Source organism: Chanos chanos, chromosome 1, assembly GCF_902362185.1.
Source record: "Chanos chanos chromosome 1, fChaCha1.1, whole genome shotgun sequence".
In the NCBI taxonomy this organism is placed as follows: domain Eukaryota; kingdom Metazoa; phylum Chordata; class Actinopteri; order Gonorynchiformes; family Chanidae; genus Chanos; species Chanos chanos.
Window position 1 is genome coordinate 36,700,791 of NC_044495.1, and position 15,148 is coordinate 36,715,938.

Here is a 15,148-nt window from a genome sequence, read left to right on the forward strand (position 1 = left end):
CAGGGAATAGCTGTGTTGGTCGCCTGGTAACGGTAAGCGTTTTTTGGTTAGTTTGGTTGGCTGACCCAGAACAGTGTTGACTGCCCAGCAGCTAACGTTAGTCTATGCAACTGCAGTCCCAAAGCTAACGTTAATTGAGTATTCTTAAGAAGCTATAATGTAAAACGAAGCAAAGTGCAAAGTGTAATCAAAAAGTACAAGGAGTTCCACACTTTGAAAAATCTCAAAGGGTGGGGTAGGAAGCCAAAAGTGACTCCTGCGTTGGCAAGAGTGGCAGTGCAAGAGGCCAAGAAGAATTCAAGGATCACCACCAAGGCCATCCTGATGAATATGAGCAATTCTGGTACCAACACCCCAAGGCAGACACTCCAGTGGACACTGCACAAGGCTTTTCTCCATGGACGCCAACCAATGAGGACTCCACTTCTCCAAGACAGGCACACAAAAGTTCACCTAGCATTTGCAAAAGCTCATTTGGACAAAGAAGAAAGCTTTTGGTCATCAATTCTGTGGTAGGATGAGACAAAAATGGAGTTGTTTGGACACAGGGATGTGGCTTTCATTTGGTGGAAGAAAGGAGAAGCAGGCAACCTTGTCAAAGTAAATGGCATCACGAGAAAAGAGGACTACATTAAAATTCTGGAGGAAAACATCAGGCAGTCTGCAGTAAAACTTGGGCTTGGGCAACTATGGACCTTCCAACAAGACAGTGATCTGAAACATACAGCCAAATTGGTCCTGAAATGGTTAACAGAAAGCAATATCAACATTTTGGAGTGGCCCAGCCAGATTCCAGACCTGAATCCCATCGAGAATCTGTGGAGGAAACTAAAGACTGGAGTAATGGTAAGGAAGCCTTCCAACCTCAAAGACTTGGAGATCGTCACAAAAGAGTGGTCCAAAGTCCCAATGGAGACATGCAAAAAGCTTGTTAGCAATGAAGTACCATCTGATTGCTGTGATGGCAAGTAAAGGCTTTCCCATTGGTTACTGAGAAAGGGTACGAATAATTCTGGACCTGGCATTTTTTGTAAAAATGTAAAAAAACAAAAAAATACCCAGAAATACTTTTTTTTTCATTTATATCTCTAGCACAATGTCGTACCGTCTTTTGCCACATGCGTGTGTCATTTCCAACCAGAAGAAACCTATTGGTCAAATAAAAATTCACTATAAATCAAAATTTGACATGGGTATGAATAATTGTGGGTGTAACTGTATGTGCATACTAAGGCATATGCTGACATATAATGTAATAGGATAATATTGTGTTTTAGTAATATAATCTAATTTCATTGTATTTGTATGATTTTTCCACTCAAACATCTTCCTACCATACTAACCACTGTGCTAATATCTGCCCTGCTTCAAGGCCATTTCTACCCTTTATCGACATATCAACCACGCAGTTGAGCACATTTTTGTAAAATTCAGGCACAATGGGTTTTTTTAAAACATTTTTGATATTTCATATCATATTCCTACTCTTTAATGTCTCCTCTATCTGAAAATCACCATGGTTTATCCCTTACCTATCAAATTCCTGCTTTATACCCTAACCTTTGAGGAGTGATGTGTAGTGCTGCTTTTGTTGTCAGAGTTGGGAAAGTGCCACACAATTGTGTTGAAATGAGATACTCTTCATGCAAACTTATCAAGGGGGGTTGGAGTCCCACATTAATCAGAATGCTGGGCAGATTTTTTCCTTTTCATAGGTTTTTTTCACTGTGAAAGTCAGCTCTACCGCATGACTGAGAAGTCCGTTAAAGGGAAATTTAGTTTCCTAACTCTTAGTAATTGAATTCAATAAATTAGTTCCATGTTTTACACAACTCCTAGCCTAAGAGATGTAATAACAATAATTTTGCAACATTAATTAAATTTACAATGACTCACTCAGCAGGTGCCAATTTTCAGGGTGACCCATGAAAAGCATGTACCTTTCTTAAATAAATTAACTCATGTTCACCACTTGTGATAAGATCATGTGATGCAAATCTGTGCTAGGATTAAAGGTGGTGAGGTTCAATACCACACAAACCTTGGCCCTAATAACTGAATTACCCACAATCGAAAAACAGCGAATCATAAGCTTGCTGAGAATGACTATTTTCTGTTTGCAGCCTTTGACATCCAAAGATCCATTATACTGAAGTCGTTCTTGCTGTTGTCCCAGATTTTCCTCCACAACCATCTACAGTAATAAACAAACCCTTAGTTTCTCCAATAAACTGTCGTGCCAATGGTATGAGGAAAATCTGGATAATGGTTCACTGTGAATATTAGACTTAATACTAATATCACTTTGCTGTAACCATAACCTTATTTTGGAACCTGAATCCAGTGAAATTACAGATATTCTGAAAAACTCTATTTATAGCTCGGCGCTCTGAACACTGAACCTAGAAATTATTCCGAATACCTCTTCATTAGCCGTACATATAACAAATAACAGCATTAAAGTAGCAGGTACAATAATACTCTTCGAATTCAATACTTCTAACTAACTAAGTTCCTGGATCACCACATTCAGCAACTAGGACATAATTTATCACGTACTCAAAGAGTAGGACTACAGACGTACACGTTTATTACAACGATCAAATCCAAACGGTACAGAATGAATCTAATGTTGAATAAATTGGAAATCAGGTGGAATTAAGGCACATCCGCTATACACACACATACAACAGCATCTAAACTACTAACAAGGAACAATTAACGGTAGACAATAACAATAACCTCGTTACCTAAAGTATGTATGAATGAACAACTACGCGAGCATGAGGCATTACTCACGAGAAGGCACGCTTAACCAAAAGAACTACCTGAGGGATGTTCTAGTGGAGTTACTTACACACAAAAAAGGGATTGTGAGGAAGGGAGAGAAAAGGGATGAGGAGGAGGAAGAAGAGCAGGCCCAGCCACGTTCAGGTATGAGAGACCGGAGTTACCGAGGTAGGCAGAAGGAGACCGTGAGCGAGACTTCGTGTCGGTGCCGGGAAAGTCTTTTAGCGTTGCGGATCTTCCGTAGCGGTGAGCCTGGGCCGATTCTTCGTGGAGACGAGCAGGACAGAACGGACGGACTTACATTACGGCTGATACAACCGGAGCTCAACTGGAGCTGAACCTTAGCGAAGCTGAACTGAACTTTGGCGCAGCTGAACTGAACTGAGCTGTAGGATAGCAGAGAGTCCGGCATTTTATCTGATTTGCAGACGGGGGGTGCCGCTATCCTTTTGGGGGGGGGTCTCTGCCTGAAAGGAGGAGACACTCCTTGGAATTTGGGAAGTATTAATTTGAGCTCGGTTGAAATAATTTTACATAACTTTTTCCCATTAAAGAATAGTAAAATTACGTCCGCGTACTAGAATCTACCGCATTTTATGCTCCCGAACAAGACCAAATATGGTTTCTTTACCATTAAAAACAGCACAGTTACACTGACTGTCATACAATTAGCTGCTCATGACTTGGCTCCTGGCTATTTTTTTTTTAAGTTTTACCGCGCATTTATGACTATACGAACAGTGCGTATTTAACTGATAATATCGTATGGTTAGTTTCGTTTTTCTTTTGTTCTGCATAGTTTGTGCCCGAGTGGAGCAATGCAGATGAGGCCTGTGACATGGTCTGAATTCCATTTTCACAGGGAAACCAACCTCCCGAGGTGATCTAGTCTCCCTCACACTTAACGTTATCAGCATTTGACCAAATGGTCTGGGGGTTGCTGCGCTAAAACATCGAGCCTGGCGTCTGTTAGGTGTTACCGCGAGTTGTTTCTGCTTTGGTATGCATTGGTCCTACACGCAGGAGGCCTGGGCCATAAAGAGAGAACTGGGATCAAAGGGAATAAGGATAGAGAGGCAGAGTGAGAGTGATGGAAATAGATAAAGAAGGGTGAAAAAGAGGGAAAGAGTTTACACAACTGCAACTTTAATTACTAAGGAACACTTAAGGTTAACAAATGTCCTTTTCTTTCTGAAAGCTGCGCAGTGTCTGCCCAACAAAACAGATATCATTGAAATGAATCAAAGTGTTTTCAGATCACTAAGGACAGGTATTAAGTATTAGTAGGTGAGAAAAACTAGAGTATCCTCACCTACAAAAGCTTGTTCTTTTACTTGTCGCATGCAGTGGGCACAGCTGGAAACACTCGGATCCAACAGTCACATTGCACAGTGCAGTAAATGCTGCTAATTCAAAATTCTTTTTCTTAACATTGAAAACATTGAGTTTTTCACAGAAAACAGAGAGGTAAACAGTTACACTACAACTTTTCTTGGGCAGTGACTGTCAATCCATTTGTATGACACTGTGGTAAAAATTTTTTTTTTTGCATTTGTAACAATGGCAACAATGAATACTGTTTATGAATATCTGTTTAAAATGCTTGTTGATGATACACCATGGCTGTGTCCAAAATGGCATACTACATACTACTTGTATACTGATCTTGCTGTAAAAGTAGTAAGTAGTATGCAGTACATGAAAAATAAAAATTTTTCTGTACACAACAGTTACCTGGATGATATACTACTCTGGCGAAACTGTGTAGTATATAACCGGAGCACACTTCGTCGGGTACTGCATCCCATGATGCAACGCGGTGATTTCCAACTGCCAAAAATTTCAAGGAGCAAGGCAGACGGCGACAGCAGCAGCTTCAACTCCAGCTGCAGTTCCTAATGTAAATATATCAGTTGCATATTTTGATGTAATAAGTCTTCAAATGCTTGCTTATAGGGCTGCTTTTGATAGATATTTGTTGTAGTTGTGTGTTGTTTGTTTTTAACAGAACAAATTGCCCAAGTGATAGCAAATGTGTAGTACACTGCACGAAAGTTCTCATAATTGCATACCATACTGTAAACAAGGGTGGGGAGTAGTGTGCAGTACACAGTGTATACTGGGCCAGTATGCAGTGCACTAGTATGCCATTTTGGACACAGCCCATGTCTTGGTTATGTTTATGGGTAAATTCTTCAACTATGGACCATTTTGTTCAGGGAAATTTTAACATTGAGCATCTAACTATTTTTTTTTTTTAAATGCATTGCTATGGTTTATTTCTCAATTCTGCAGAAATACATCCTGATAGTTGTTGTGATGATTTTGTTAAATAATATACATTTCAAATATTAAGAGGAAATAATTTCTTGTGGAAATGACATTTTGTCATATTTCTTTCAAAATATGTTATCTTGATATGTCAGTTTTAGAATTAGCATTAAATATACATTATACACATTACATATATATATATAATTAGGATAAGCGGCTTTGAAAATGAGTGAGTGAGTGAAATGGAAATGTTTGGAAATGACACCCAATAAACATACTCTCAATTTTAATTCATATTTACCTAGATTTTTCCTCTTTTTATTACCCCCTGTTGAGGTCACTCTATTCTCCAGCCATGTGTTCTCCTGTTGAATGGCTGTTGCTATGGTTACCAAGTGTACAAACCCTAAAACATGGCCTCAGAATTCTATTATGTAGAGTGTGGTGGGGATGACAGTGAACCCAAGGGACAGGGGTTCTTTTTTTTTTTTTTATGAAAAATATAAAAAAAATGTGAAGAAATATTACAATACATAATATATTTCATTAAAACAGGCATTCATCTAATTAGTTCATCAATCTAATTAGTCTAATTTGTATTTGAACTCAACATTATTTCAGTATTAAATTCAAAAAGAAGCATGGTTGAAGGTCCAAAGTCTGGCTTAGGGACAAAGCCAATATAGTAAAAACCATACATAAAAGGCATCTTATTACATAGTAAAATGAATGACTGAGCTGTTATAAAAAAATAAATAAGTTCCTCTTGGTGCAAAGTAAGTGTGACAAAAATAAAAATGTGGAAATGTTTTCTTGGTTTTCTTATTTCTTCCATGGACACAAAAACTACCATAGTTGAAGAATCACCCTTATATACATTCATCTTAGTTGAGTATTACAACAAATAACAAGAAGATTCTTGAGCTTTCATAGGTTCAGAAAAAAATCACACATGCTCTTTGGTTTTGGCTGCATGTATTTTCAATTTTCTAACACAGTTTAGACACAACATTAACACAAATGACATTTTTTGCTCCATATGCTTCCTGGAATTAAAATTTTTTCTATTAGAAATAAAAATGAAATTCCTTGCAAAACCCCTAAATTTATCGTAGAAAATTAAAAATTAAAAATACATCCTTAAACAGCATTTCATCCTCTATGCTGTAGCATCAAAAACATCTCACAGGAAGTTTTACCAGGATTATGTTAAAATGTAGCCTTCCTGTTTCCCAGTTTAGATCCTTGACCCTGGTGGTTTCTGTGTCTGCACAGATCGACTTCCCGCTATTTGTCTTCCATAAATGACAAAAATACATAAATGGTGAGTGAATGCAAATGTCAGGTATTACAATATTACTGTTTTAACTTTTGTAAACTTTTGGTCTTATTGTAAATTGCCATCTAACATGGACTTAAATCAAGATTATTTTGAAGTACAAACAATTCAGCTTCAGAGCATTTTGTACTCACAGAATGGCTTTTTTTTTGGCTGCTATTGTTTGTCCACTCATAAGATTCCATCATATTAAAAGGTATCCTTACAGACATAAATCCATAACAGCAAAAAACATCAGGAGAATCAGTAGGAAAAAACATTTATCGCTTAAAACTCAACACAGTCTCACACAAACATCAAAGGAAGAAACGTGATTTAATACGTTATGAAAAAATACACATACACAAAATTACATGACAGATGAACAAGCCTCAGTGAATTTAAACTGTGCAAAATGTTAGTGAAACATACATAATAAAGGCTTGCTGAGAGAGCTTAATTACAGAGAGCAAAACAACATTAAAATGAGTAGTCAGGGCCCTGGTTCTTACCGAGGTCTTGTAATTCTTTTGCAGACAGAGAGGAATATACAGCTTTAGACAACTGAGTGACTCTGACTGGAAGAAAAGGAGCTGATTTTTTTCTCCTCTATATGAGCGAAACTTTGACCCTCCTCTTCTTTTTTCAGTTCCTTACTTTCAAATTGTCATCACAGCACTTTCAAAACAGAAGTGTTTGTACTGTCCTTTCTTTGCTATTTCTCTTTATATATATATTTAACAAAATACAGACTTTAATCCTTGTTCATGAAGGAGTTTTAAAAGAAAAAAATATTATATACTTTAAAATGAATTTTTACAAGAGCTTATTGTGTTTTTTGGAACAACATATTGGTATATTTATATTTTAAATTGCCACATCTTTATGATATCATATATATATTACATAATTTGAATGCATTAGGGGTTGAGTGTTGTTGTTGACAGCATTGTTGTATTGGCTTTTGTTGTGTTTGTTGGTGCTGTATTCGTTGGTGAGGCTGCACTCTTCCTCTTGTCCACTGTAGCGACATGACCACTGACCCAGCTGGCTTCTGGGTCCACACAGATCCTGTTCCCTCCAATCGTCTCAAACCTGCAGCAGATGATAAAAACACATTAATGCTGTGTGAACAGAAAAACACATGCACACACAAACGCACGCACACACACACACACACACATGCACAAAATGACCATGCAAAATGTTACACAAGGTCACTAAAAACAGCTGGAGAGCCGTCCTGCATCCCTTGCAGTGGTATGTAACATGGATAAAACATGACAGTCCTTTCCCCCCAAATTTGCTCCCATTCATTCACATTTTGCAACACAGAAGAATTTCAAGTCTAAATGCTTTACAGAGCAGGGAATACTTACATAATGGCTTTTTTTGGGCAGTTACTGCTGGTCCAAGTGTAAGTTACCACCTTCCTCAGAGGGATCCTCATGGTTGAAAATTTAGAACAGCAGGAAGAGCTGTTTGGTCCTTGAATACCAACTGGAATTGAACATGCACCATATTAGACCCAGGAAACATCTTCTCACATCTTTAATGGCAGTTACAGTGACAATTATATTTAAAGAGATAAAATAATATGTAAAGGAAAAGAACTTCAGATACTACTGTAAGTTATTCTCTTTCGGTTTTTAAAGAATAAGATATCATGAATACTCACCAGCAGAGGTCAGCTGCAGAGAGCAGAGCAGCACCAGAAGTGACAGAGTTATCAGGTTCCTCATTCCTGCTGAAGTTTTCTGGTCTCACAGAGAGAAATTTGTAGCTTCACACAACCGATGGTCTCTATGGTGTGTAAGAGAAGATGGTTGTTAGGAGTAGCTCTTGTCTTGTCCATTATATAGGGAGAGGGGTTGACTTGGAGAAGAGAGAAATTCCCCTCACTTTGATTCTTTGGATCCAACGTGACATCTGTGGTTACCTCTTTCTGTGAACACAGCGCAGAGGAAAGGACTAGTCTTCCTCTTTTGTTCATGGAAAGGCAACTTTTTCTATGTGGTAGTTATGCACATGCAGTAATTATAGCACTCCACATAGCAAATGTTCTTTCATATCTATTACATTAATTTAATAAATGACTTTAATCTTTTGTATGTATATCCATATTTTGTTCCACCACCCAGATTATGGTTCTCAACACTGAATTTCTCATAGATGAACATTTTGAAATTTGAATCATATTTTGCCCATAAAAATCTTTTTCCCCTCTGAACAGCTTTCATCATCACAGCATCCTTCCCTTCTTTTGACAGAGGCCTGATTTTCCTCCATAAGCATCCACAACAAAATACAAGCTCTTCTTTTTTGCATCACCTTTCTTCAATCTTACAGGGTGTCAGTGGGGTATTAATCATCACATAGACTATACTATGGCCTGTAGTCAGGCATATGGAAGTGTTTTATGTGCAACAGAAGGGTTTGATTAAGGTTTGTGAAATTAATGGGACGTTCCTTTACCTGTTGTTGCCCCTATTAACTTATTAACACTGTAAAAGGCTAGTTCTGCTTTTTCATATCAGGAAGAATTATCAAAAGGAAATGTTTAGGCAGAAAGTGTTTTTAAGTTGGTCCATGAGTTCTCTTACCATTAGTTGTTTACTTGTTTATCTTCAGACATGAAAGTTTGTTTCTGCAGTTTGTTTGGTTCTACAGATGAGACAGTACTATTGGGGGAACCAAAACTTGTTGTGAGACAAAGAACCAGCTTTCATATTTTTCGAGAGGTTTAGCCTTCTACAAATGAGCATTGGAGAAAGAATTACATTTCCCCATATTCTCTTCTAATCCCTCTGTGTCTTATACATCGCGTATAGTCCAGTGGACATGACTGACAGATCTATGTCACATTTCACATTACCAAAAAATATCTAGGTCATTGGCAAAAATGCTTCATCTTCCAATCTGAATTCTCACACAGAAGACAGAAAGGTAAACAGTTACACTATGGCTTTTCTCAGACAGGGCCTACTGCTCCAACTGGACCACTACCACATTATAAGCTACACTGTGTCTTTATAACAACAGTCAGTGCTGATGGATACTGTTTAAGTAAGAGTATCTGTTTAATATGTTTGTTCCTGATATACCATGTCTTTGTTTTGTCTAAGCATTCAGTTAGTTTGTTATCTTCACAAATGGGAATTATCTCTTTAAACTCTGTGTTTACAAAAATAATCACACGTACTTTGTGATCTGGGTTTCCAGTTTTCATGAAAGTTTAGACACAGCTCACATTGAATTCATGCGATTCATCTCAGTCACAGTACATTTCATCTATCTACATATTTTTTCCATTTTTCTGCAAGATTCTATGTTAACCACAATTAAGAGACAGGAAAAAGAGGGTCATGACAGAAATAATTTATTAGAAGATTAAAAAACATCAGAATAGCTTATTACAGAGTTTGGAACAAGATATTGGTATATATGTTTTAAATAGCCACAGTTTTTACAAGATCATGCATATATTACACGGTGTGAATGTGTTAGCTTTTGAGTGATACTGCTCTAGGCTTTTGTCAGTGTTGTTGTTGACAGCATTGTTGTATTGGCTTTTGTTGTGTTTGTTGGTGCTGTATTCGTTGGTGAGGCTGCACTCTTCCTCTTGTCCACTGTAGCGACATGACCACTGACCCAGCTGGCTTCTGGGTCCACACAGATCCTGTTCCCTCCAATCGTCTCAAACCTGCAGCAGATGATAAAAACACAATCATGCTGTGTGAACAGAAAAACACACACAAATATAGACCATGAAAACTATTATTCAAGATTACATGGCTAAAAAGGACAATAGAGCCCTTCTGCATCCCTTGCAGTGGTATGTAACATGGATAAAACATGACAGTCCTTTCCCCCAAATTTGCTCCCATTCATTCACATTTGCCACCACAGAAGAATTTCAAGTCTAAATGCTTTACAGAAAAGGGAATACTTACACAATGGCTTTTTTTGGGCAGTTACTGCTGGTCCAACTGTAAGATACCACCTTCCTCAGAGGGATCCTCATGGTTGAAAATTTAGAACAGCAGGAAGAGCTGTTTGGTCCTTGAATACCAACTGGAAATGAACATGCACCATATTAGACCCAGGAGACATCTTCTCACATCTTTAATGGCAGTTACAGTGACAATTATGTACCTCAGATACTACTGTAAGTTATTCTCTTTCTGTTTTTAAAGAGTAAGATATCATGAATACTCACCAGCAGAAGTCAGCTGCAGAGAGCAGAGCAACACCAGAAGTGACAGAGTTATCAGCTTCTTCATTCTTGCTGAAGTTTTCTGGTCTCACAGAGAGAAATATGTAGCTTCACACAACCAATGGTCTCTAAGGTTGTAAGAGAAGATGGTTGTTAGGAGTAGCTCTTGTCTTGTCCATTATATAGGCAGAGGGATGGACTTGGAGAAGAGAGAAAAATTCTGTTCACTTTCATTCTTTGAATCCAACAGGACATCTGCGGTTACCGCATTCTGTGAACACCACAAAAAGTAAAAGCTCATCTGAGCTCTTCCTCTTTTGTTCATGGAACTTTTTCTTAGTGGCACTTATGCGCATGCATCAGTTATAGCATCATAGCAAATGTTCTTTCTTTTACAATAAATGAATAAATGACCTGAATCTTTTGTATGTACATGAATATTTTGTTCCACCTCCCAGACCGCAGTTCTCAACACTGAATTTCTCATAGATGTAGTGTCGCAGTCAAAGGTTTGGACACACTTTCCCATTCATGGGGTTAGTTGACTTTTGTGCAAGTGTGCGCATGTGCAGAACGGATCGGGCAGCAGGGATGGATTGGGCACTTACGTAGCCTACTACATACTAAGGCTATATGGTCTAGCCTGTTGCTCCTAGTCTCCAAACCTGTACAGAAACGTGGTAAACACGAGATGTATGAGGCTGCTGCCGGCGTAAGACGGCATACTGTTTTACAGTAAAGTAGAAAGTAGTTGTAGAAAAAGTACACTCTAAAATAACGATAAAGTACAGTACGGCTGTAGTAAAGCCATGAACCTCATTCTTGATGACGTTTTCTGGTCTCACAGAGAGAAATATGAAGCTTCAGATAACCGATGGTCTATAAGGTGTGTAAGAAAAGATGGTTGTGAGGAGTAGCTCTTGTCTTGTCCATTATATAGTGAGAGAGGTTAACTTGGAAATGAGAGAAATTTTCCTCACTTTGATTCTTTGGATCCAACAGGACATCAATGATCACCTCTTTTGAGGAACACAGCAAAGGGCCTTCCTCTTTTGTTCATGGTATAGTGGCAAAATTTCGTTTTGTGTTCGTTATAATTAAACCACTTCTTTCACGTGGGCACAAAAGGTAATTCTGACTCGCATCCGTATCCACTTGTAACTTTTATCATTCACCAGAGCCTTGAAGCATGCAACACACAACCAAGTCCCGGTGAATGTCGGCGTCGTTTATTTTCAGTTTCGTCAATCAAAGTCGTTGTAATTTTACAGAAAAGCGGTCAAAAAGCTGTTTGCTATAATGTGCGCACATGTCTAAGAAAAGCATTCACCTTGAAGCGGCGTCCAAACTTTCTTACCAACCTGATCCCACACATGCGCACCAGAGGATCCACAATCAACCAATCACAATCCACCGTTTGCACTAATCCCGACTCCACAATTTACAGGCAGCACAAAAAATGGCCTAATTCAAACAAAACAATATAAACAAATAACAATAACAATATATGGCTCTTACATTTCCAGCCCCTAATTGGAAGGCATGTAGACTGACAATTACTCAAAAATCAAAATAGAGCCAAATAAAATCTTCAGGCATTATGCATCAACTAACAACTAAGCAAATATCACACAAAAAATACAGAATGAAATCATTAAGCATAGTACATGTACAGAATGCACTCTTTTCCTTTTTTTTTAGGTCATACACATGACAGTCAGACTCACGTGTCCACCTCACAGATGAGGCACAGTTTGTCAACAGGTCTTTCTAAAATGTTAGTCTTTGTCTTGATCAGCACACGTCGAACAAGTCCCTTGGAATCAGGAATAACCTGAGTAACTCTTCCTAACACCCATGAGCTCCGTGGTGCTGAATCATCCATGATCATAACAATGTCTCCAGTGGTCAAGTTCTTCTTGATCTCAGTCCATCTTTGACGCTCTTGAAGCAGGGGCAAATACTCACGCACCCACCGCTTCCAGAACAAGTCCGCAAGATATTGCACTTGCTTCCACCTTCGGCGAGCGTACGAGTCCTCCTTCTTGAAGAGTCCAGGAGGCAGAATTGGCTGTTTCTTCATTAGTAGTAAGTGATTAGGAGTCAGTGCTTCAAGATCTGATGGATCATCTGTTGATGTAGTAAGTGGTCTGTTGTTCAGTATTAATTCCACTTCACACAATAGTGTTTGTAAACATTCATCACTAACTGTTTGTTCCTTCAGCACAGACCTCAGAACTTTCTTCACAGATCTGATCTGTCTTTCCCATACTCCGCCAAAGTGAGAACCAGCTGGTGGACTGAATACCCACTGAATTCCCCTTTGCATGAGAGAATCTAAAATCTTTGACTGGTTCCACTGTTGAATGGCATCGCGCAGCTCACGCTCAGCAGCAACCAAATTAGTCCCATTATCTGAACGCATAACGGACACTTGTCCTCTTCTGCACACAAAGCGACGGATTGCATTCAGGCAAGAGTCAGTGTCCAGTGAGTGTGCAATTTCAATGTGCACTGCTCTAGTTGTGAGACAGGTAAATAGCACACCATATCTTTTCACAGTGCTGCGACCTTGCTTCACGTCAAATGGTCCAAAATAGTCAACTCCAACGTTAGTAAAAGGTGGTTCGTCTGGTTGAAGTCTGTCTTTAGGTAAATCTGCCATCTTCTGTCCCAGAGCCTTGCCTTTGACTTTCCTGCAGATCACACATTTTGACAAAAACTTCCTCACCACTGAGTTTGCTGAAGGGATCCAATATTTCTGACGCAGTTGTGAGAGCATGTACATTCTTCCACAATGTCCAATTTTCTCATGAGTGTCTTGCAAAATCAGTGTGGTGACATGCAGGTCATTTGGGATTATGGCTGGATGCTTTACATGTTCTGGCATTGCAGCTGCAGAGAGACGCCCTCCGACTCTCAGTACTCCATCATGAATTACTGGGTCGAGTTTTCTCAGATGACTACTTCTCTTCACATTATTGCCTTTCCTTAGCATGGATATTTCTTCTTGAAACCGTTGACCCTGGCTGAACATGATAATCTCTGTTTCTGCTTGCATCAGGTCCTTTACTGTGAGAGCAGTCTTCGTTTTTGTTAACTTGTTATCTTGTCTATTCTGGTTGACCCTTGTCCGTTCATAACTGAGATTTGTTTGTGAATGTTCATTCTTTTTTCTACAGAATTGTAAAAGCAGGTCTTTGAGTTTGAGAAACCATGCCACAGCTCTTTTCAATCGGTACCAGCTGGAGTAATGGTTAATCAGTTTGTTCACAGCATCTATGTCTTCAGCTGCTTGCATGAAATGTACTTTGGCTGTATGTCTCACCTCATTGTCATCTTCAAGCTTTGCCTCATCAGGTCTTTTTGGCCATTGGCATTCTGGTTCTTTCAGGAAAGCTGGACCATGAAACCAGCTCAGGTTCTTCATGAACTTGGCAGATGTAAGCCCTCTGGATGCACAGTCAGCTGGATTAATTGAAGTGTTAACATATTTCCATTGCTGAGGCCTGGTTGCCTCTCTGATGGTGGCAATGCGATTGGCAACAAAGGTTTTAAAGCGAAGCTTTTCATTTTCAATGTATTTCAGCACAGTTGTGCTGTCAGTCCAAAATATTGAGTCAAGAAGATTTATCTGAAGCTCCTTTCTCAGCATCTTGTCTGTGTTCACAGCGACTACTGCTGCAGTCAACTCTATGCGAGGAATAGTGTTCTGCTTCAGAGGGGCAACACGTGACTTTCCCATCATGAAGGCACAGTGAACACGTCCATCTTCACTTGTCAGTCTCAGGTAAGAGGCAGTTCCATATCCACCTTCACTCCCATCAGAAAAGTGGTGGAGCTGTGCAGTTGCGACGGGTCCAAAATCCCCAGGTCTCACACATCTGGGTACACTAACGTCTGACAGTTGGTGTAGCTCTTGTAGCCACGTGTTCCACTTTCGGCCTAGATGTTCTGGAATCTCATCATCCCAAGCAAGTCCTTCTTTGCACAGTTGTTGCATAAGCATCTTTGCAGGAAGAATTGCAGGGGAAAGGAATCCTAGTGGATCATAGATTGAACTTGTGACTGAGAGAATTCCTCGTCTTGTGACAGGTTTGTCTTTAAGATTGATCGTGAACTTGAACGTATCTGATTCTACGCACCACAGCACACCTAAGGCTCTTTCCATAGGCAGTACATCATGGGTCAGGTCCAGGTCTTTTACATCCTTGGCTCTCTCACAGCCTGGAATGGAGGCAAGCAAAGCACGACTGTTGCTTGTCCATTTTGTCAAGTGAAATCCACCACTAGCACACAATGCGGTGAGCGCCTTGCACAATTCAACAGCTCGGGTCTCACTACCCACTGACTTCAAGCAGTCATCTACATAAAAATTTTTAAGAACTGTATCCACAGCCTCAGGTGATGACTTAGAACGGTTTTCTTCTGCTGTTCTTTGGAGAGCATAACTGGCACAACTTGGAGAGGAAGTCGCACCGAAGAGGTGAACAACCATCTTGTATTCAGCCATGTCTTGAATTAGGTCTCCCTCTGGCCACCACAGGAAG